The sequence below is a fragment of the Phodopus roborovskii genome, unplaced genomic scaffold (genome assembly GCF_943737965.1).
Source record: "Phodopus roborovskii unplaced genomic scaffold, PHOROB, whole genome shotgun sequence".
NCBI lineage: Eukaryota > Metazoa > Chordata > Mammalia > Rodentia > Cricetidae > Phodopus > Phodopus roborovskii.
The window spans coordinates 8,690,439-8,714,763 of record NW_026126516.1 but is presented as its reverse complement, the minus strand read 5'-3'; the positions used below and the strand labels follow the sequence as shown (position 1 = coordinate 8,714,763).

Sequence of the window (24,325 nt, the reverse complement as noted above, 5' to 3'; positions counted from 1 at the left end):
ACCCGTTTGTAAAGCTCAGGCTGTTGAGATTTGGCAAGTGTATAGAGAAAGACTGCCTCCTGAAACCTGCCATGAAGGAAAATCTTCAGCATTTGGATTGCAAATTTTTATAAAATAAGGGGGAAAAACTCAAATAAAAACTTGTGAGTCACTCAACTTTTTTTTTTTTTTTTTTACAAACAAAACTAGTTACTAATTGTGGTTTCACTTTAGGAAGGTTCTGGAGGCTCTTTTCACACCTACTGCCAGAGCATTTCTGTATGTCTCCCATCAGTAACTGGACTTCCTTATCACATTCTACCCTAAAACTCTGTCAGAGCACTTTTCCAAATATGAGTTTGATGCCACCTTATTTTAATCCTGTGCCCACAAGACTAAGCAAAAACCGTGGATTATGAGGTATTGTTTCTCCAATTAAAGCTTCACAAACACCAGCTGGGCAATGGTGGCACACGCCTTTAATCCCAGCACTCAGGAGACAGAGGCAGGTGGATCTCTATGAGTTCCAGGCTAGCTTGGTCTATAGAGCTAGTCTAAGACAGTCAAGGCTCCACAAAGAAACCCTGTCTCAAAAACAAAACAAAACAAAACAACAACAACAAAAAACCCCAAACAAAAACTCAGCCAGACATTTGTGGTTCTTCTTTTCTTGGTTGGTCCCAGCCAGGCCAGGTATACAAACAATCTGCTGCCGTGTGGCTGCAGAGGCACCTGCTTTTTCTGAGCCATCAAGGACTGTTAGTGGCTCTCTTCTCTGCAGTGGACTGTGCGGCATTACAGCATCGCAGCATCTCCCCCACATACCTGGGGGTGGGGGTCCCACCACAGCAGCGGTGTTCATATGCACCTGGGATGGCCCTGGCAGAAAGAGGGTACTCGGACGGGGCTTGCTGAAGGAAACTCCTTTGGCCTGCACCCTATGTCTGGTCTGGGAGGAAAGCGATCTAGTGTTCACAGTCACAAAGGTGCTCTGGGTTGAGGTGAAGCTCTTCATGTGGCTATCTCCGTCTCACAGAGAAAGAAGACACCAGAACTCAATTCAGGGAAATACAATGACCAGGCCCATGGAACAGACAGATGAGTAAGGGAGATCTAGGGTCCTGGGTCCCCTCCTTGAATCACACTACCCCCAACCAAGCTGATCTGGAACACCTTCCCCAGTATTTCTCACAAGCCTCTGAATCACACTGTAGCAGACATAGGACACTCCATCCACACTATCAAACAGCCTGGCTTTAAATCCCAGAAGCCCTACTTAGTAATGCTAATTGCTGGTTAGCGAGATACCCCACAGGTAAAGCTGAAGTACATTAATACAGCTTATGCATCTCTCGTACATGCCAACAAGAGCACACAACATTAAATAAATGTCCTGCACAATCTTTACTGTCTCATAAGGTCCTCTCTCATAGTATAGCCCTGATTATTGGGGGCTCTTCATAGGGAGGCCACCTTCAAGCCAGGGGTGGTGATGCACACCTTTAATCTCAGCACTCAAGGCTGAGGCAGGTGGATCACCAAGTTCAATGCCAGCAGGGTTACAGAGTGAGTTACAGAAAACCCCTGTCTTGGTCTAGGGAGATGCATTTACTTGTCTCTTGGTATCTGAAGGATATTGGGTCTCTGAATAGATAAATACACACATGTTCAAGTCACTAATGTAAAATGCTATAGTATTTGCTTGTATCTGTATGTGTGTGTGTGTGTGTATATGTATATATATTCCATATGCTTTAACTCACCATTAGATAGCATATAATATGTAATACTATGTAACAATAACATAAAGCCTACATAAATAATTGTTTTATGAAATAACAAAAAAAGTCTATCCATGCAGAATGACATGGGAATGGAGGACTTCTAGGCCCTGTAGATTTTCCCACTAATAACTCACTGGTGGGGGGCTGGTCATACCTTTTTGGACTATATCCTAAGGTCCTGGTAGCACAAATGTTAACAAATCAAATCCTATTAGCAAGTTCATTTTAAACATCACTGTCCAGGATCCTCCAATTGCCAATAAAAACAAAGCCTGCAAAGTCTGGTGTAGTTAATATAATGTTTCCAACATTACACAGCCGTCGGTGGAAGAGCAATGGTTCAGACAGTGGTCTGTCTAATTCTAACATGCTGTACTGGTGTCTTAATAGCAATGAGCCATCTAGTTCAAGCTGCCTCCAGAAGATCTGTTCAGTAGACGGTGTGCAGCTAGTGGCTCTAGGAAAGGTGTGTTTTGGTTTGGATATGAACTGTCCCATAGGCTTGGGTTTGAATGTTTGATCTCCAGACGGTGACACTGCTCTGGGTGAGGCAGAGCCTCACTGGAGAGAGTGGGCTGTTCAGGGAGGACCCTGAGGGCTACAGCCTGGCTCTGCTTCCTGTCCCATCACTGGTTTCTGTCTGAGACAGAGCCCCAGACACATGTTCTTACTATCATAGAGCTGCCTGCCACCACTGCTTCTCTGCGATGATGGACCGTATACCCTCAAACCAGGAGGCAAAATCAATTCCTCTCCTTTAAGTTGCCTCGTGGCGGGTCTGTATTTGGTCACAGCAATGCAGAAAGTAAACAATAACACAGGGCTGGGACACTACGATCTGTGTATGATACCTTATATAGTTGGACTGCATGTTATGATTACAGATGTATGGCAAGGCAAGAAGCCTGTAAAAGGCTTAAACTCCTTCGATACACTCAGGAAGAAAGCGGGTAGAAACCCGAGCTTACAGATGTTGGGACCACTGGGAAATGGAGTCTGCTGCCTCTCTGACCAGCAGACCCTTGACCACATGGTTCTGTCAACACTGTAATGAACGGAGTGCAAGGAATAGTAATTGAAGTGATTGGCCAAGACTTCTATCTACAGCCCCAATTTTTTCTGGAATAGGGCCAGAGAGTGCTTCTGTGACCATAAAATGTTAAATTACACAAATGGTCACTCGGAGGTATCTATCAAAGACCTGAGGTGCAGAAAACACATACTCCAGCTTTAGGACTTAGCTTCCCTGTGTACTAGGAGGGAATAACTACATGTTAGTTTTTCAGCTACTTAGTTTTTAAATTAGTACTGTCATGCAGCCCTAAACAAAACAATTACCTTAGACACAATAGAAAGGCTCTTGCAGAAGGTGCAGGAGGCTACAGCCCTGCTGTGAGATGCCATTCACCACCCAGACACACCTTGAATGGCATCAGGCTTCTGGCAGATCCTGTCAGTGCTATTCCCATAGACCACCACGGCTGCCCTCATTAAGCCTGGTCTCCTTTTCTTCCAGTGTCACAGTCCCACAATGGTCTGTGGCCAGTCCCTGCAACCGTGGCAGAGCCCTCTTCCCCAGTCACAGGACAATGGCTGCCTGGGGCTTTTCTAAACAAACAAATTTGGGATGCTATGTACAACATTATTAGCACAAATGTTTCCGTGTCCCTGACAATTTTCAAAAGCTAAATGAGAATATTTTAAACAAGTGATTGTGGGCTAACATGAACACCTGGGTTTCAGAAGCAACATGCTGTCTTCTGTGAAATGACCAATTTTCCAAGAAAGCAAACGTCTGATCTGTGCGCTCAATCGCACAAGAGACTAAGAGGAGCCTTTCAAATCCTGTTGTCCTACCAGTTTTATTTGGCAACTGTTTTCCCTTTCACATTTTTAGGTTATGGGCACACAGCCATGATGTACGTGAAACAAAATAAGAACCGAGCATATGAGCAGAGTCTGATATGCCAATCAAGTAAAATAAGAAAGCAGTCCTGACATTTATGGATACGAACATTCACTATTTGCTGTGGAGAGAAGAAACAGGGGACAGAAATGGAAATCAGAGGCATGCCTAAAAACACTACTCCCATCCTATGGCCCAACCAGGGGTGTTTCCAATGAGAAGGGAGCACTTGGGAGTGTCCTCGGATGCCCGTCTTTCTAGTCTCATTCAGTTCCCATTAAGACTCTGTTCCTACCCTCCCTCCCTCCCTCCCTGCACCCATTTGCACCAACTCTGCAGCACCTTTTCCTTGTAAAGTCTCAGCTCCGCAGCTGAGCAGTCAGGGCATCTCTGTCCTGGACTCCAGTCTGCCTCTCACACCTGACAACCCGGATGCTTCACAGGATGGTGTCCTCAGTGACTTGGTTCCCTATTTCTGGCAGCTGCACCTCCAGTCCTCCTTGGTCCCCCAATCAAAATGCTTTGCCTCCCCCACAGTGGTTACAGTAAGGAGGAGCTCCGAGTCCTGGTGTAGTGCTCTCTACTGGGAAACACCATGGCTTATTCTTAAAGGCTAAGTAAGCCTCAAGCTCCACACACATTGCAGAGACTGTGGGGCTGTTGTAAAAATGATGAAATTCATGGCACACAGTAACCACAATTGATGAAGGCTCATGTTAGTGTATGTGTCAAAAGCTTGCCAAATCCCCTTCCCGATTAATCCAGCCAGAACTCGAAACTTACCATGAAAATAAATAATAAAACAAAACCCCACATATTGTCTTATGTTGAGCAACTTGGTCTGCACAGGCCCTAAGCCTCTAAGTACACAATGTACAGGTCTGACAGGGCTGGCTGGGGAGACTGGAGGAGGCAGCTCCAGAAGCCACCAGGTATTATTACAGCTTACAATATGCATACAACCTATCATAGTTTGAATGAGAATGACACCATAGGTCAGATGTTTGAATGCCTGCTCTGGAGCTGCTGGAGCTATCTGGGAAGGGTTAAGGGGTGTGGTCTTGTTGGAGGGACTGTGTCACTGGGGTTGAACTTCTGAAAGTCTGTGCCAGGCCCAGTCTTGCTCTCTCTCTGCCTGCAATTTACAGATCAGATGTGAGTTCTCCGAGCCATGTTTCCTGTCATGATGATAATGAACTAACCCTCTGGAATTGTAAGCAAGGCCTCAATTTCCTTTGTACTTTCAGGCCACCATTCCCAAATTTTCCCATTTTAAAAGTGAGGGGTCACTAGCTGTGACCCTTGTATTTAAATCCCATCTGAGCTATCAGAGAATAGAACAGTTAGGCATATATAGGAAATCTTAGGTCAATAATGTTTTGAAATTACTCAATGTCCTAGAATTCTAGATGAGTTAATTTTTTCCTAAAAAAATTTTAAAACTCAAACGTTTCTTAAACTGATAGGGAATATATGACTGCTACATTGTAAACTACATCCTCCTCCAATTATACAGTTCAACTGGACTTCCAGTGATATTCAAAATAAAAATGTAAAGCCACTCCATATTTTGAGGAAATCTAAATTAAGACACCAAAAGGAAATGTTCTACTGAAAGCAAACATAGTTATATCTTAAAATTCACTACTGCTCAGTAGTGTGGCGTTTTTTGCATCCCCATCCATAGCAGGCTCTCCCATTAAATCGCCACTCTCTCTGAGATTTTTGCTTGCATTCCCTTAGCAAGTACTTGAAGGAGGGACTGGAGCCAAGGCTCAGTCTATGAAGTGCTTAAGCACAAGTTGTAAGGGTCTGAATAAGGGTTCCAGGCACGCTGGGATCGGCATAGGCATGTAATTTTAGCACTGAGGAGGTGCACCTAGGAAGATCCCTGAGGCTTGCTGACCACCAGTCTAGATGAGTTAATAACTCCAGGTCCTTGACAGATTGTCTCCAGACATAAGGCTGGATGGAGATCCTATGAGGAAGACAATAGCACTGACCTCTAGAGTCCATGCATATACACGGGCACACACACAATACTTGAAGGGCTCTTGGTGCTAAACATTTCAGATGGTCAACAGACAGAGCGGTGAATGTAGTAGCTATATCCTTTCAGGAAGCCAGGGTCTGCCTACATAGTTCAGGCCTCAAACTCAAAATCTGTCTGCCTCGGTCCCTAGAGTTACATATGCACCTCCATCTAGAGATTTAATTCTAATGTTAACCTTTAGTGATTGAATTCTAATGTTAGAGGCCAGATGATAAACGGATCATAAGCCAGGGAATGCTTCAAGTATGTGTGTGGTGGGTAGCCGGGGGAACAGAGAATAGGTGATTAAAAAAAAAAAAAAAAAGACAATGGCATTTGCACCCAGATTTGAGTGACAAAGATTCTGTTGATCAAGTATCAGGGAATGATTCTAAAACACAGAGGAATCACTTGTGAAAAGGCCCAGATAAAGGGAAAATAACTTAGCATTCATCCGTCTCAAATGGGACAGGAGGGACAGACAAGGTAAACAGGTGCTGAACAGAGGAAGGTAGGGGGCTCTATGAGATAGGGACTCAAAGAGGGCTTATGTTTTTGATGGGATAGTACAATCTGGTGCAATCTGGTTCTAATTTTTTAAATAGAAAATGGACACAGAGAGATCAGTTATAAACTGGTACAGTTAAGAGATAATTTTTTTTTCTTTTTCAAGTCAGCGTTTCTCTCTAGCTTTGGAGCCTATTCTGGAACTCACTCAGTAGACCAGGCTAGCCTTGAACCCACAGAGATCCAACTACCTCTGCCTCCGAGTGCAGGGATTAGAGGCGTGCGCCACCAATGCCCGGCTCCTTCCTTCCTTCCTTCCTTCCTTCCTTCCTTCCTTCCTTCCTTTCTTTCTTTCTTTTTCTCCCTTCCTCCCTTCCTTCCTTCCTTTCTTTGAGACAGGGTTTCTCTGTGTAACTTTGGAACCTGTCCTGGAACTCACTCTGTAAACCAGGCTGGACTTGAACTCACAGAGATCCTCCTGCCTCTGCCTCCTGAGTGCTGGGATTAAAGGCCTGCGCTACCAATGCTGTGATAATAAAATTTGAAGCTTAAAATTCACATGGAAACACAAAAAAATCAGATAGCCAGAGCAATCCTGACTCCAAGATATACTACAGAGCCATAGCAATAAAAACAATACAGTGTACACACACACACACACACACACACACACACACACACACACACACACACAATCTGTGGACTATAACACAGGACCCAGATATAGGTCCACACAACTTTTGACAAAGATGCCAAAAATACAAATTGAATAAGACTGTCTCTTTTTCTCATCTCATCCTGAACAACAACAACAAAAAATCAATCCAAATGGACCAAAACCCTGAGCGCCATTGCCATCACCAGCTTCGGCCAGGGCTTCTTTTTGCAGTGGGCAGTGGTAACTACAGGGGCTCATAACTGGTCAATGTGATGAGAAAGGAAGCAATCTAATGCTCAGCCATAAACTGGGCATCACCCTCACCTCCACCCTCCCCGAGTGCCTATAGGCACTTAATGTTGCTAGAGTAGGGAAAGACATTTTCTTCAATGGTGTGGCCACCCATAAGGTGTCTGTGTACCCATGAACAACCCTAATGTAACTTACTTGGTTATGCAGATGGAATGGGGGGGGGACAAGAAAGGATAAAAGAAGATCAAAATACACTATATACAAATGTAATGAAATCCACTATGAATAATTGGTTGGTCTAAAAACAAAACAAAACAAACAAACAAAAAAAAAAAAAAACCACAAGGCGATGGGAGCTGGCAAGATGGTTTAGTCAGTAAGGTATTTACTGCCAAGCCCAGAATCAGTTCAGTTCCTGGGACCTACATGGTAGGGGGAAAGAACCCACTCCTCCAAGTCGTCCTCTGACCTCCACATAAGTGCTGTGGCACACAGGTATCTTCTTCCCAGATCACAAAATAAATAAATTAATAAATAAACATTAAAAAGAAATGAAGGAAGGGAGGGAGGGAGGGAGAGGGAGGAAGGGAGAGATGGAAGGAAGGAAGGAGAGAGTTTGGCATCAACAGCAGCAGTAGACAAAACAGCTTGATCTCAGTTATGTATAGAGATAATCTTTCTCACCATTCATTTGTTTCATGTGGTCTTAGATATTAATAGAATAGAACAAAGACCAAAAACCCTTCTAAATATTCTTTTAAAAGTTAAGACACAGCTAGCAGTGCAGGCTAAGGAAGTGTAAGTTCTGTGAGGAGAAGCTTGGCACATTTCGCTGTTCTGTTCCAGAATCAGACATGGAGCTTCACCTAGTTGGTGAGTGAATCAGATGTCAGTGGACTTGAGAGGTTTCACAGGAAGATAAAATTGGATCAAATAGGAGAATACCCTTTTGAACAAGGGAGCTGCTGTTCCAGTATTGTCCCGGATGTACTGAAATTTGTCAAGACAACATTTCCAGAATAGAGGGAGAACTGGGAAAATAAAAAGCAAGCGATATAAGTTTGTGATCAATTGAGAACTATTTCACCAGTGACACCTACTAGGCTAGCGCTGCTTGATCCTCAACAGGTAAGACAAGTCAACGATGAAGCCACAATTCACACCTTCCCAAATGAAGACCGGACTCCAAAGGCTTATACTGAAGGCTTGGTTGCCAGCCTGTTGAGCTATTAGGTAGCAGTGGTATTGTTAGGAGTCCTGTGATTCGGATGTTTAATACACCCCCTCCACACACACCATGGGCTCATGTGTTTGAACATTTGGTCCCAAGCTGGTGGTGTCACTTAGGAAGGTTGTGGAACCTTTAGGAACGTCCTTTAGGAGGATGCTGGAGGAACTTGGTCACTATGGTGTAAGCCTTGAGGTTTTATCGCTTGGCACCCACCACTTACTGTTCACTTTCCACTTCCTGACCTCAGATGCAATGGAACACTGTCCTCAAACTGTAAGCCAGGATAAACCCTTCCTTCCTTAATTTCTACTCAGGTACTTTATCAGAGCAATAAGAAAAATGACTAATACAAGGAGGTAGAACCCAGTTGAAGCCAGCCAGCCAGCCATTAGGACACTAGGATGCTAACCCCTACCTATCTTCTTGTTTTTCTGGCTTCTAATGAGTAGCTTCTTCTACCATAAGCTTCTACTATGCTGTAGTGTGTTGCACTAGAACCAAAGGAAACAACCAAGGGACCACAGACAGAAACCTCTGACACTGAGCCACAGTAAATCTTTCATCTTTCTAAGTCAAATGTTCTGGAACTTTCTGTGACAAGGTTGGAAAGCTAATGAAGAAAATGTGTACTAGAAGAGTGGCTGCTGACAGGTGGTGACATGCTTTAGAACTGGTTTGCAGGAGAGAAATCTTGGAGAGGGCTGGGGAGATAGATCAGTCAGTAAAGCACTTGCCACACAAGCATGAGGATGTGAGTTTGGGTCCATCCTTGTCATCCCAGCACTGAGCAAGAACAGACAGGCAGGTCTCTGAGGCTTCCTAGCCAGGCAGCCTAGTTGAACTTCAGATGAAATGAGAGATGGTGCCTCAAAAAGACAAACAAAAAACAAAAATAACAAAACAAACAAAAACCACAAAGTAAATGGCACCTTGACACCCAAAGTTGACTTCTGGTATCCACACATATGCATGTACAGAAACATGCATGTGCACGCGCCACGTGCACAGACACAGACACACACACACAGACACACACACACACACACACACACACACACACACACACACACACACACAAGTGGGCAGGTTTGGCGAGGCAGAATAAAGAAAGCCTAAAAGGCTGGAATTGGTATTTAGTTATGCTAATGGGGCTTTAAGGAACAGAACACTGACAGGAATGTGGACAGTTACCTTGCTGATGTATTTTACATGGAAACCATGACTCTATTTAGACTAGAGGCCATTTGCTCTCCATATTGTCTATCCCTGAGACTTCCTGGGAAGGCACAATAAAGATGATGGACTAATTACTCTGGAAGAGTGGGTAAGGGTGCTTGCCACCAAGCCTGATGACCTGAGTTCAATCCCCAGACCCACATGGTAGAAGGCAAGAACCATCTTCCACAAGTTGTCTTCTGATCTCCGTGCACACTGGAATACACGTGTATACACACACACACACACACACACACACACACACACACACACACACACCCCAAATGTAAATCCTTTTAATTAAAAAAAAAAAATGAATGCAAGGGGCTGGAGAGAAGGTGTGGCAGTTACAAGCACTGCTGCTTTTGCAGAGGGCCCAGGTTTGATTCCCAGCATCCACATGATTGCTCACATTCATCAGCAGCTTCCATTACAGGGTATCTGCTGCTCCCTTCTGTCTTCTGTGGGCACGGTATGCACCTAGCATACAGATATACACGTAGGCAAAATACACCTACAGGTTTTTAAAAAAAAAAAAAAAAAAAAGAATGAATGTGATACCAAATGTGCAGAATATCCAGAAGTTCTGTACAACTCTAAGCATCTACTTAGTACAGTGACCACCAAGCTTGGGGTCCACCAAGTAAGTATACGCTACTCCATTACTTTGACTTTTCTTGCCCTAAGCTCTTCCCCTACAAGAAGGAAGCAATAACAGCATCTAGCTCCTGGGATTGTTGCAAAGATTAAATGAGATGATCTATGTTAAATGATTACAACACCAGGGTCTGTCCTCAAAAAACATAAGCTATTATCATTCATAATAATTGAGGAATAGAGCTCAGGTCCAGTTACGAAGCTGAACTTTTGAGCTCAGAGTTTATCGCTTTTTCACAAATTATAGGTAGTGGTCAGAGTTTATCGCTTTTTCACAAATTATAGGTAGTGGTTAAATTAGGCCCCAGAGAAAGCTTACTTCACCAGTCAGTGCAACAGTGATCTACTAATTCATTTTACTGAATATGCAATAAAAAGCAGCAATTTGTATCATAAGTAATATAAAATGAGGGAAATAAAGTGGGCTATAAAAGAGTTAATTGATCAGAAACTTACAGTTTAAGGAAGTTGTTGTAACTTTAAGATGTTTCATGTAACTGTAATAGCTGTCATGCCAAAAACTACAGAAACAAAAGGAAACGAGAAAGAAACTAAAACATCACTAAGAAAGAACAAGAAGGCAGCAAGACAAGAAAGGGTAGACAAACAGAAAATAGTAATGGCTTAGTGGATAAAATCGGATCCAGATAGAGCCATTCTAGAGCTAAATGCATAGCAGGCTGGAAATGACAGAAAAGATGGCCTATACATATATGCTTCTGAACCTCAAACTATCGCAGGACACAAAAGCATGGAATTACATGGTGATAAGAGGATCAGTTCACCAGGAGAGACAACAATAATAAAGATAAACACACCTCCCGCTGGGTCTCGAAGCCATGACTCGAGCATTGGCAAAAGTAAGTGAAGACACAGTGACCGCTGTCAAAGAGTTTGCTGTCGTCTTATGAAATGGTGCCAGGTAAGCTCTTCAAGGGTTGTTCCAGGCAAGGAGCTCTTGAGGGTTGGTCCAGGCAAGGAGCTCTTCAAGGGTTGGTCCAGGCAAAGAGCTCTTGAGGGTTGGTCCAGGCAAGGAGCTCTTCAAGGGTTGGTCCAGGCAAGGAGCTCTTCAAGGGTTGGTCCAGGCAAGGAGCTCTTGAGGGTTGGTCCAGGCAAGGAGCTCTTGAGGGTTGGTCCAGGCAAGGAGCTCTTCAAGGGTTGGTCTTTGACACTTTCTTTCCCTCAACACCAGCAATAATGGGCAGGGGCAGCAAGCAGGCAGGAGCAACAACAGGTAGTGGCCCGTCTGGTGGCAGCACCAGGAAGTATGGCTGCACAAGCCGTCTGGGCCTAGGGGACTGGGACTCTTCAGTGTGTGGCTAGCACTGGCTTTCCAGAAAAGCCTGAGAGACCCTCAGCCCTTGACAATGCTAACGTGTCTTGTAGGCCTGGGAAGTCCGGGACCCTTAGCTCTGAATACTGACTGGTCAGTGTGCAGCTTTTGGCCCAGGTCTGACACCCTTGTCCGGAAAGATTCCGTAACTCTTGGCGCTCTCCTGGCGATTTCCTCCTGTGATTCATTACAGCTGTTTATGTTTCTTTATTCTTAGCTTTCCACCCTCCCCTGTCATCCTCTTACATTTAAAATATATCTTTATTCCTGATAGGTTAAAATCCCAATGTTGATGGGTGACATCCACCTATAGTTCCAGCAAAGTGGGAAGCGATGGCAAGAGGGTCACATGAGCACGTCAATTTGTCACCAGCCTGGGCATCAGTGGAAGGCACTATTTTAAGACAAAACAAAATCCTGACGTCATTTTGAAAAATCAGACATAGAAAGTCTTCTATGTTGGGCATGGTGACACACACTTATAATCCAAGGGTCTGGGGAGATGAGGCGGGGAATACTGTGCTCAAGACCAGCAGGGGCTATATATCAACTCTGAGCTTTACAATGGGAAGTCCATACCTGAGACACAAAAGAAACAAATATTCCTGAAATTCATACAAAATCTAAAGGGGCTCTGATTATCCAAAATAACCTTGAGAAAGAATGAAGCTGGAGGTTTTACACGTCTTACTTTAAAACACACAACACAATCACCAAGATGGTATTGCACTAACATAAAGACACATATAAGGATGTAAAACAGTATAGAAAATCCTGGAGCAAACCCTTGTATATACAGCCAAATGGTCTTCATCAAGCTTCTAAGGGTCAGCCTTAACACACAGTGCTGGGAAAACTGCATCCCCACACAAAAAGTATAAAGTTGAACCTCAAACCCATACATGAAGAGTAAACTCAAAATAAATCAAATCAAGACTTAAAACCATAAAACACCCAGAGAAAGCATAAAGTTTCAGGATACTAAATCTTCACAATTTCTCAGTTATAAAAGCAAATATAAAAAGAGACAAATGAGAATACGTGAAACTTTAAAACTTCTGCACACAGGGCCTGGTAAAGTACTTGCTGTGCAGCTATGAAGCTGAGTTCAGATGCCTAGCAACTACACAAAAAGCTAAGTATGGTAGCCATGTTCCCGTAATCCCAGAGCTGGGGAGTGGGAACAGGAGCGTCCCTGCGGCTTGCTGGTCAACAAACTAGGTTAATTGATGAGCTCCAGGTTCAGTGAGAGAACACGGCTCAAAACTAACTAACTAAATAAATAAATAAGTAAATGAGAGAGTGGTGAAGTCACATGATGTCAACGTCTGTCTGGTCTCTGCAAGTACATATTGTGCCCACCCACACAAATAAAAATAAACAAAAGAAAAATACTTTTGCATACATTGGAAATAAACTGAAAAAACAATTTACTGAACAGGAGAAAGTATTTGCAGATTACCTATCTGGTCAGTATTTACTATCCAGAATATGTCAGAAAATCCTGCATCTTAATAACAAGAACAAAAATCATAAATGGGCAAAGGGCTTGGACAAGTATCCAAGTCTGAGGCCAGATGAGGCTACGCAGCAAAACTTGTTTCTAAAACTAATACATTTTTGCTAGGCAGTGATAGTACATACCTTTAATCCCAGCATGCAGGAGGCAGAAGCAGGTGGACCTCTGTGGGTTCAAAACCAACCTGGTCTACAGAGGGAGTTCCAGGACAGCCAGGGCTACACAGAGAAATGCTGTCTAGAAAAACCAAAAACCAAAACTAATACATATGTACATACACATGCACACATGTATGTATATATGAATACTCCTTGAAATACCACTAAGAAAACGGAAGCTGTCAGCTAAGCATTACATACGATGACATCTCAAAACTCAACAAGGGAATGAAACGAAGATGGAGAATGACCCAAACATCCAACAGTGAGGATTAGCTGAGCAATTCATATATTCTCAGTAAATGAAGTGCTTCAGAGTCCTTAAATAAAATTTGGGACTGGGTATGGTAGATAAACACCTTTAATACATCATTCACAAGGCAGAGGCAGGCAGACCTCTGTGAGTTCAAGGCCAGCCTACATAGCCAGTTCCAGGTCAGCCAGGAAAATGATCTTGTGAGAGTTGAGACATTGTATACATTTTTTTTTTTAATTTGGGCTGATTAAATAGATCCATACTGTCACCTTGCACAAAATTCAACTCCAAGTGGATCAAAGACCTCAACCTAAAACCAGATACACTGAACCTGTTAGAAGAGGACGTGGGGGACATCCTTGAACTCACTGGCATAGGGGACTTTGTGTACAGAACACCATTATCACAGGCACTAAGATCAACAAGTAATAAATGGGACCTCATGAGACTGAAAAGCTTATGTAAAGCAAAGGACACCATCCTTAGAACAAAGTAGCAGCCTACAAAATGGGAAAGTATTTTTACCAATTCCACATCAGATCGAGGACTAATATCCAAAAAATATGAAGAACTCAAGAAACTAGATATCAGAAAACCAAATAACCCAATTAAAAAATGGAGTACAGATCTAAAGAGAGAAGTCTCAATACTGGAAACTCAAAAGGCTAAAAAACACTTATTCAACACCTTAGTCATCAGGGAAATGCGAATCAAAACTACTTTGAGATTCCATTTTACACCTGTCAGAATGGCTGAGATCACTAATACAGGTGACTGCTCAATCTGGAGATGTGGACTAAGGGAGCACACGTTCACTGCTGGTGAGAGTACACACTTGTACAACCACTATGGAAATCAGTGTGGCACTTCCACAGAAGGATGGGAATCCATCTACCACAAGATCCAGTTACAACACTCTTGGGCATACAACCAAAGGACACTGCATCCTCTCACAAGGACACTTGCTCAACCATGCTCACTGCTGTGCTGTTCATAATAGCCAGAAATTGGAAACAACCTACATGTCCCTCAACACAATACTGGATAAAGAAAATGTGGTATATTTATACGTTGGGGTATTACTCAGCTGTTTAAAAAAAGTTACATGATGAAATTTGCAGGCAAATGGAACCAGGAAAAAAAATTATCTTGAGTGAGGTAACCCAGACCCATAAAGATAAATATGGCATACAGTGGACAGTAGCCATTAAATAAATTACAGGGAGTACAGGAATGGATAGACCAGGTGGGGAGGGAGAAGGTAAAGTGGGGGGAGACAGCTAGAAATAAGGCTTTTGAGGGCATTATGGAAACCTAGGACAGGGGAAACTTTGTAAAATATAGAGGGCAATCCTATGATGTCTCTAAATAATCAAGGAGACAGAGTACCAATGGATAGCTCTTGTCACCAAACTAAGCTTCCAGTACCAGGACTGAGTCATATCCAATAGAGTTGTTGGCCAAAGGGGTTCCGTGGAAATCTTCAAACAACCCAGGCTTTTGCCAAGACAACAGGTTGCTCTCTACAAGCTAACAGCAGGGCCCAGTTGCCAAAGAAACACCCACAGAACTCACTGAATGTGGAGAGGTTGAGCTGGTGCTGACACAGAGCTCTCACTCCTATGATCTAGTCTCTTTGGTACAGGTACTCTTCGGGCTACCAAAAGAGAAATGTAAACATCAACTCAGTCACAAAACCTCTGATCTACAATGTTGCCCTGCCTATAAAATATGCTAGGATAATGGTGGCGCAAAGCTTGTGGGAGCGAGCAACCAGTGTCTGGCCTACTCCACAAGATGATACCCATCATACCTGACACTGCTTGGGTGATCACAAACCAGAGACTAGGTAGCCCAGAGACCTAGGGTAAAACAAATAGTACCAGTCTATTTAAAAAAAAAAAAAAAGTATTGCTAAAATGACACCTAATGATATTCTGCTATACTCACAGATCAGTGCCTTGCTCAGCTATCGTCAGAGAAGCTTCCTCTTGCAGCAAGTGGAAACAAACAGAGACCCACAGCAGACACTATGCAGAGAGAGAAACACACAGCTCTAAATGGGATATCTTCGTCAGATCCCTCCCCTCAGGACTCAAGGAACCCTGTGGAGGAGGAGGAGGAAAGTGTGTAAAAGCCAAAGGGGATGCAGGACACCAGGAGAACAAGGTCCTCTAAATCAACTGAGCAAGGTTCCCATGAACTCAGAGACCGAAGCAGCAAGCGCAAGACCACACAGGCGTGCCAGGTCCTCTGCATACGTATTATAGCTTTCAGTGTAGTATTCTTAGAAGACTCAAGTGTGTGAACAAGTAGGTCTCTGATTCTTGTGTCTTCTCTTGGGGCTCTTTTCCTCCTGTTGGTTTACCTTGCCCAACTTCAATGTGATATTTTGTTCTTTTATTTTATTATATTTTATTTTGCTGTGTTTTGTTACTAGCTCTTAGAAGCCTGTTCTTTTCTAGCAGAGACAGAAAGGAGTGGATCTGGATGGAAAGGGAGGTAGGGAGGAGAAACTTGGAGGAGAGGGAGAGGCAACTGTAATCAGGATATGTTGTATGAGAAAAAAAATATATTTTCAATAAAAGGGGGGAAGTTGGCCTGATTAGATGGCTCAGTAGATAAAGCCAGCAAGCCTGGCAATCTGAGTTTGATCCGTGGGTCTCAGAACAGACTCCCACAAGTCGTCTTCTGACCTCCATGTGCACATTATTATTATTATTGCGTGTGTGCACATACGCATGCACACATACAATATTAAATGTCATTTCTTAATTAAACAATGGTAGAAAACATGGACAGAGAACAGCAGAGCTAAATTCAAAGTAGATGTCCACTGGATGTAACTAAGTCTCATTTTTTTTTTTCTTAAATGATAAAAGCATACAGTTATACATGACATATTGTTGAAAACAAAGTCCGTGACACTCTGTGATACATGTGTTCAGAGGAAATGGTACATAGCAGTAAGTCAGCAGCAACTACCTCTGACCACAGGAGGCCGCCCGCTTTTCCTCCTATTCTCCTTATCCATGCTCTTTACATTTTCTAAAACAGCCAAGTATTTTTATTCAAGGAGAGAAAAGAGGCAGTGCAACGGCAGAGAGACAGGAGGTAATCTTCGGCAAGAATGAGCAAGACTGACTTGCCCATGTGCTTAACAACAGAGAGTGCCCCTCCAAAAATCCTACAAAGTGTTAAGCTTTAAAAAAACAAATAAATTATACATACGTGTGTGTGTGTGTGTGTGTGTGTGTGTGTAAGCTCATCACCATATATTCAGTGGTTGACTTGTTGGCTATCTAGTGTGCTAACTGCTAATCTTAGGGCTGGATATGAACTTTATAATTGGGCAGACAGACTTGCCAGAAAGAGGCAATAGGGTCCAGTTCTACCCTGGGCACACTGCATCTAGACTCAATATTAGTAAAAATCATTGATATGCCAGAGCCCACTGACCAAGCCGCATGAGGCTCATGTGAGCAGTCCTTAACTTAGGGCAGAGTTGATCTGGGGAAATGATTGGCATCTTCTAATTCTTAGGCACTCTTACGGGATTAGGTAAAATGGATTAGTAGGTAAAAATTTTAAAGAAGTAAGTAACCCCAAGTACATGAAGAAGGGAGAGAGACCTGGGTCTAGCTTACTAGTTCAATACGCTGCTTCATAACCCAGGCTGGGGATGCTCAAGTACAAAAATAGAAGTTGCATGACTTCCTGTCATAGCTAATAGCCATTCCATAAGTATCTGCTAAATGCTTATTATACCAAATATCTAGGCAGACCAGCACCTTCCAAGAGGCCTTTCTACAAGGCTGGATGACAGACATCGGCCACATGTGACTATTAATCACTTAGAATTGGCACTCAAATCAAGACTATCATACACTAAGTAACAGGAAGATTATAAACAACATGTGAGCGTGGCTTCATAATAATGAGAAAATTAATCTGAAGAGGCTGGGAGCTCAGCTCATGTGAGAGGCCACAAGCTATGCTAAAGGGTCACAGCTATCCAGAGAGATATTGAAACGGCCTGAAAGCACTCAGAAAGAGTTTTCCCTTGGACTTGAGTGTTAATAATTTAACAATGTGCAGGGCAGCATTTGCACAATACAGGCAAGGCTTCAATTAGTACCATGGCAGCAGAAAAGCAAGGGCAAGGAAGAAATCAGAATGATGTGTCTACCTGGATGTAGACACAGGGAACCAAGTGGTTTATCAGGTCTGTTTTCTGTTTCGCTTACAAAATATGCCTCTCCATGCATTCAGATTCTTGGAAGATGGTAGTAAGTCCAGTTATTTTTTGTTTTTTAAGATTTTATTTGTTTATTTTATGTGTATAGGTGTTTTTGCCTGCATATATGCATGTGTGTGTGTGTCACATGTGTGCAGTGTCCACAGAGCCCAGAAGGTGGCGTTGGATCTTCTGGACCTAGAGTTACAGATGGTTGCTGAGACACCATGTGATGAGTGCTGGGAATCAAACCTAGGTCCTCTGTAAGAGCAGCCAGTGCTTTTAATGAGAGCCATTTTACACTGCAAAATCCAGACATGCATCAAAAAGTGTGGTATGTCCATGGGTGGGATAAAAAGGAATGAAGTACTGAAAGCGAGGTAGCATGAATGGACCTTAGAAATGCTGTGCCAAATGTAAGGTGCCAATCAGAGAAAACCCCCTATGTTGTATGAGTCCATTTTCAGAGTAGATGAGTTCATAGACAGAAAGCCAATGAGACGTTTCAGGTGGGGGTATGTAAGAATGGGGAGTGGCAGCTGGTGAGCAGAAGGTTCTCTTGGCATGATGACAGACAGCACTCTAGGAGTCAACCGTGGTCATGTTTGCACAACTACATGCAGTGAAACCCGGAATCCACTTTGGATGGTGGAAGGAAGCTCTACATTTAACCGCAGACAACAAAAAGAAAACAAAATGACAGGCACTTGCTTGGCGTATATAAGGCCTTGGGTTTGATCCCGATACTGCACAACAAACACAACACAACTTGAATGTCATCAATGTTAAAAGCTAATCCTGCAAATGGCACTATCCAAACAATGAGAACAAAATCCCTAAAAGGGGAAAGAAATGTGTGAAGCGTGTGATAAGGGCTTTATACCCAGAGTGACAGGGCCCTCATTAGCACTTTGGAGTCAGCAATTAAATCCAGAGCCTTCTTACACTTGATATACCCCCAGCTCTTTACAGGTTTAAATGTTTAGATGTACTTCGGTTCCGATTCATTATGGGTTACACTATGGTTTGAGGAAGAGTCCAAGTTTACATGGATATCCTGCTGTTCTGTACTTGTTAAAAAGTACTTCCCCGGTTGATGGTTTTCTGGCACCCTTGTTGACAAATGTTCATTAATGTAGGGGTAGTGAAGTCTAGTTTGAGACAGGCTTGAGGCACGTGGTGCTCTTTGATCGGAGCTGCATGTACAGAAGTGATGGGAGATGTCATTCTGTATATCTGTTTCTCATACTGGTTAATGAATAAAGCACTACTGGCCAATAGGAAAGGAAGACAGGAGGGACTAGGAGACAAAGAGGAAAGAGGAAGGAGGAAGGAGGGGTCAAGATGGAGAGTCTGGAGAAGACAGAACCGCCAGCCGCCTCTCCCTGGTAAGACCACGTGGAAATACATAGAAATGGGTTAATACTTAAGACAGAGCTAGCCGATAAGAAACTAGTATCTGGCCAACAGCATTATATCAAATACAGAGTCTCGGTGTGTTAACTGGGGCTGGCGCGGCAGTGGGACCAGACCGGCGGCAGGAGGAAAAACATACTCCTTACACAGAAGACCATGTCTTCTACTCACATGGCCCAGGAAGAAGCCTAATGGAAATACATGTCTGATGAGTCATGACCCATCTGTGAGATTGACAGTAACACTGCCTCATCACCCACAGACGACACTCAGAGACACATCACTGCCTGCTTTTGCCAAGGGGCCAACTGGTCCTTCTTAGTGCTGCTCCCGTTTGAGGCTCTTTCAGTCTGTTGCTTACAATTCTGTTCTACTTAGTGACATGAATCAAGGACAGCAATTCCCTTCTGCCCAGGAAAGGAACTGTTTATCAACAGAGCCTTGAGCTGCCCAGCAGTCTCAGCTGCCAGGAGGAAGCCGTGCCAGTGGACACATTTGATTTTTATCCCTGGGCAGACTAGCTCCAGCACTGATGTGTTTCTATTCTGTACACAGGGTTCATTTTCAACACAAAGTGAGACTCTAAATTGCTTGTCTTCTTTTGCCTGATTTATTTATTTATTTATTTATTTAGAGATTGGTCTCTTATAGCCCAAGTTAGCCTTGAACTGTATATAAGTAACCCAGGCTGGCCTTAAAATCACTATCTTTCTGCCTCAGGGATTACAGAGGTGTGTACCACCCTGTTTGTCAAGAATTTAACTGTTAAGACTTGAACAAATCTGGGCTCAGTGGAAGGCAGGCCTTCAGGAAAAAATCTAATTTGAGGTAAGTCATCGAGCAGCTAGACCCAGTGAAATTTGCTCAAGTATATTGAAAAGACAACTAGGCGAGAGAATAGGCTAATCAACTTCTAGGTGGCTTTGAATACCTCCTTCCATTAAATACTATGTAAATCCGCTGTTATGTTATACTGTTAAAAGAATGGCAAGAAGCAAGTCCACACATGTTCAAAACTGACAGTTATCAAAGGCTAACTATGGAAACTACATGAAGCCAACATTCCTGAAGTTTTACATAAAATATTTAATGTCACTTTTACTGTATTCAGTGTGTATATATCAGAAAACTGATAGGTACACTGTCTCAAACATAAAATGCACAAGGCAGGCTAGTGAGGTGGCTCGGCTGGGTAAAGGCACTTGACATGCAAGTCTGATGCTCTGAGTTTGATTGCTGGAACCAGGTAAAGGTGGAAGCCGAGAACTAACTCCATAAAACTGCCCTCTGATCACCTCCATCCCTTGGCATGTGCAAATTTACATGGTCAGGCCCAGGAAGATGGCTCAGTGGGGGAAAGCACTAGCTACAAGGCTGGTTGCCTCAATTTGATTCTCGGAACCCACATTAAAAGCCAGATGTGGAAGTGCTCAGAAGCTTGCAAGCCAGCTGGTCTGCAATACACAGGACATCAGAAACAACGAGACACTGTTCAACAAGGTAGAAGGTGGTAACTGACTCCTGAAAGTTGTCTTCTGACTTCTACATGCATGCCATGGAAAGTGCACACCTGCACACACACACACACACACACACACACACACACACACACACACACACACAAATAAATAAACAAGGCAAGGTCATAGGGTCATAGTATCCAACTGCAGGGGCTTTTCTGGCTCTAAACTCTAAATGCCCATGACACTCAGTCTCATTTCTCAACCCATCCTGAAAATCACATGATATAAAATTAAGTAAAACACTCCCACTCATGAACACATACCTGAGGGGAAGTGGCAGACTCACTTGTTCACAGGTACCCAACAGGGACAAAAATATATGCTCTCACCTCTGGGCTGAGACTGGCACAGTGACAAGGAAAGGTCCATTTACTCTCTAGGAATAATCCAGTGATTTGATGTCTGCCCCTAATGTCTTTCTCCTCCTGGTTTCTGGGACAATCTATTTCTGGTTTACTTTAACCCAAAGTAGAGTCCTTGGGGGAAGTGGGGCATTTATTATCATTCTTCCCCCTTGGTACACAGAATGCCAGCTTTCATCTTCTAGGTTCCACAGATCTGCCTAGAGCCCTGATCTGAGGTAACAAATTCACCGATGGCAACTGCTTCAAAGGGACAAACGGTGCCAAATGTCTCCTTTATCTCCCAGGGTTTCCATCCCTCTAAATCTTGGTCTTGTACCTCCCTCTTATGCCTTCAATTTTTTTTCTTAAGTATTTTCTTGTTATTATTGGACTGGTCCAAACAGAATATATCACTGCTAGAACCCAGTCCTTTAAAAGTGAGTCAGAGAACACAGACACACACACACACACACACACACACACACACACACACACACACACACACAGAATCAGGGCAATTTCTTTACATAACCCTTTGTAGTTCATTATAGCTCCTCCTATCTGATCCCCACCATTGTTGGAGAGACTGGATATATATAGCAAGTCCCGGCAGTGGTGGTGCACGCCTTTGATCCTAGCACTCGGGAGGCAGAAGCAGAAGGATCTCTGTGAGTTCAAGGCCAACCTAGTCTACAGAGTGAGTTCCAGGACAGCTGGAGCTGCTACACAGAGAAACCCCATCCTGAAAAACAAACAACAAACAGAAAAGATTGGATATAGCTGTGATATGGGAAGATGGACCTGAAATCACTTTTAACAGAAAGCCAAGAGAATCCTAATTAAAATAAACAAACCACATCTTTAGTCTAAGCATTTGGGAGGCAGAGGCAGGTGGGTTCTGAGTTCAGCTAGCCTGGTCTACATAGTGACTTCCAGGGGTTACACAAGGAAACATCCTGTCTTGAAAAACCAAAAATAAAAAATACATTTAAAAAATTTAACTGTCAAGTATTCTAAAAACCTTATTGTTACTGAAATGGACTAGAGAGTTCCGTTAAAGATGGGGGGAAGAAGAGGGACTAATGCAACGTTCAACACTACTTCCCATATTTGAGCTACTCTGATAGGTGCTGAGACTACAGTGCCAGATGAGTCAGGCATGGCCTTGACCTCAGGGCTAGCTGAGTAGTCCTCAATTCTAGTTGCACGTTTAAGTGTCTGGAGACTTCAAACAAATGAATGCATGACCCCAGACTAATAAAATCCCTAAGGTAAGAACTCTTGAGTTAATGAATCTACTCGTATAAAATCTACCCTTAATTAAATTATTTGAAGTAGGAAGACCCACTTTTAATCCAAATCTTTTGAGGTGAGATGATCCACATCTAATCCTATTTCACCTTTGACAGAGGAAGTTATTCCTTCATTGTCTGCTAAAGCAGCAGACATTCTGAAGGGAATGCCAGGCAAGACAATAGTGATGTCCCTCAAAGCCCACCAATAGTTACCTCTAGAACTATAACCAGACAGAAGACTGGCTAAGCAGGCTCCTAGAAGGGAAGTAGAGTGTAGTCCATGAGGAGGTGAAGTATGCTATATGCCATTAAAGAGCTTAATGAGTTGCTAATTCATTCTAGCATAAGTCTGTGAAATATGTGAGGGAATGGATTTTAAGGGTGTGAGATAATGATGGAAGGAACATAAAACTGGATCAGGCTGAGTTTACTGATGATGAGTGGAGATTCTAGGTTTAATGTGGAAGCTCTCACAATAAAAAAAAAAAAGTATCAAAAAAGTTTGTTTGAATGGTTGGCTGAAGCATTTGTCAAAAGATGGCCTAATGAAAAGGAGTTGGAGATGCATTATATCCCTTGGTTTAGCATTGATGGAAGGATTTTTTAAGGCTGAGGGAAAATCCAATGCTAGCATAGACACGTTGTGTAAAACCTAATCTTCCACAAAGGGAAGGCCCAGAAGACATGACATGCCCTTCACCAATCCTGTAAGATGCAAAGGTCAGACAGGCACTTGCACAGTTGAAGAGTGTTATTGTCACCCTTCCTTGTGACAGACTTTAGTGTTGGAGACTCGCTCTCATCTCAGTTGGATAGATTAAATGCAATGGATTTGATCGGGCCTTGGGAGTAGCAGGGGCCAGGTGACAGCAACGAATCACCAAAGGCAAAGTGTTTGTGGTTATCACAATGGGTAACACAGGCAAAGCAATGTCATAATGTCCTAATCCACAATGGGCAGCACAGGCAAAGTGATTTTATGTCGGCATGATTCAAATGCACCTCTGGTGCTGGCTAATCAATCATGGAGTCTCCACAGGCATGACAGAGATTCGAATGCTACCATGCCTGTTAGTAATGTAGCATTTCTTTTATCCTTACATTTAGGGAGGCAGAGGCAGGCAGATCTTTGAGTTCAAGACCAGCCTGGTCTACAAAGAGAGTTCCAGGATAGCCTGGGCTACATGGACTACACAGAGAAGCCCTGTCTTGAAAAACCAAACATCAAAAACAAAACGAAAGGAGAATGCTACCGTGTTTTTGTTTTATCTGTATAAGAGGAAAAACTCGCAAACAAATGAAAGAAAGGCTCACTGGAGAGACACCTCGCCCAGGGGTGTGGGTGTGGAGAGGTGCCTTGGTCCTGCCTCAACTAGATGATGGGATAGACTTAAGACTTCCTATGGGAGGCCTTATCCTCTCTGTGGAGCAGGTGGGGTGGGGTGGGGGAATGGGAAAACAGGAGGAGAAGAGGGAGGGGGAACTGGGATAGGAATGTAAAAAATACATTAATAAAAAAACTGAAAAAGAAAGGAAGGAAGGGAAGGAGGGAGGGAGGAAGGAAGAAAATAAATAAAGAAAGAAAGGAAGGAAGGAAGGAAGAAAGAAAGAAAGGCTCCATTGGATAATAGTAAAAGGCAATCTTGATCCATGTATCAATTTCCAGACTTGAGCCATTTTGCAGACCCAGAACTCCTTGACTGAAGAATGGCCAGGGTCCCCTAAGAAAGGGCCATGATAAAACACCTAAGGGTTTACTGTTAGCCTTTCCCAGAAGGACCTGTGGCCTTTAACAAAGGTAACTGTACAGGGGGGTGGGGTGGGGGGAGAAGATGGACACAGACGGGACACAACCAGATTTTTCAGGGACTATTGTATGCTAGTTTTGAAATGATGCTGATTCTGAAGATCCCAAGAAACACAGTGGCCCTCCAGTTAATGGAGGCTTATAGAGGTCAGGTGATTAAGGGAGTTTTGGTTGAAGTTAGACTCACAGTAGATCCAATGGGTTCTTGAACTCACC

The 24,325-nt window shown here is 43.2% G+C and overlaps 1 protein-coding gene across 1 annotated transcript in view; it reads right to left on the bottom strand.

The window, feature by feature from the left end:
- Evl (Enah/Vasp-like) overlaps positions 1–24,325 on the bottom strand; it is a 135,127-nt gene that overhangs the window by 94,328 nt on the left and 16,474 nt on the right. The gene's annotated exons all lie outside the window — the stretch shown is intronic.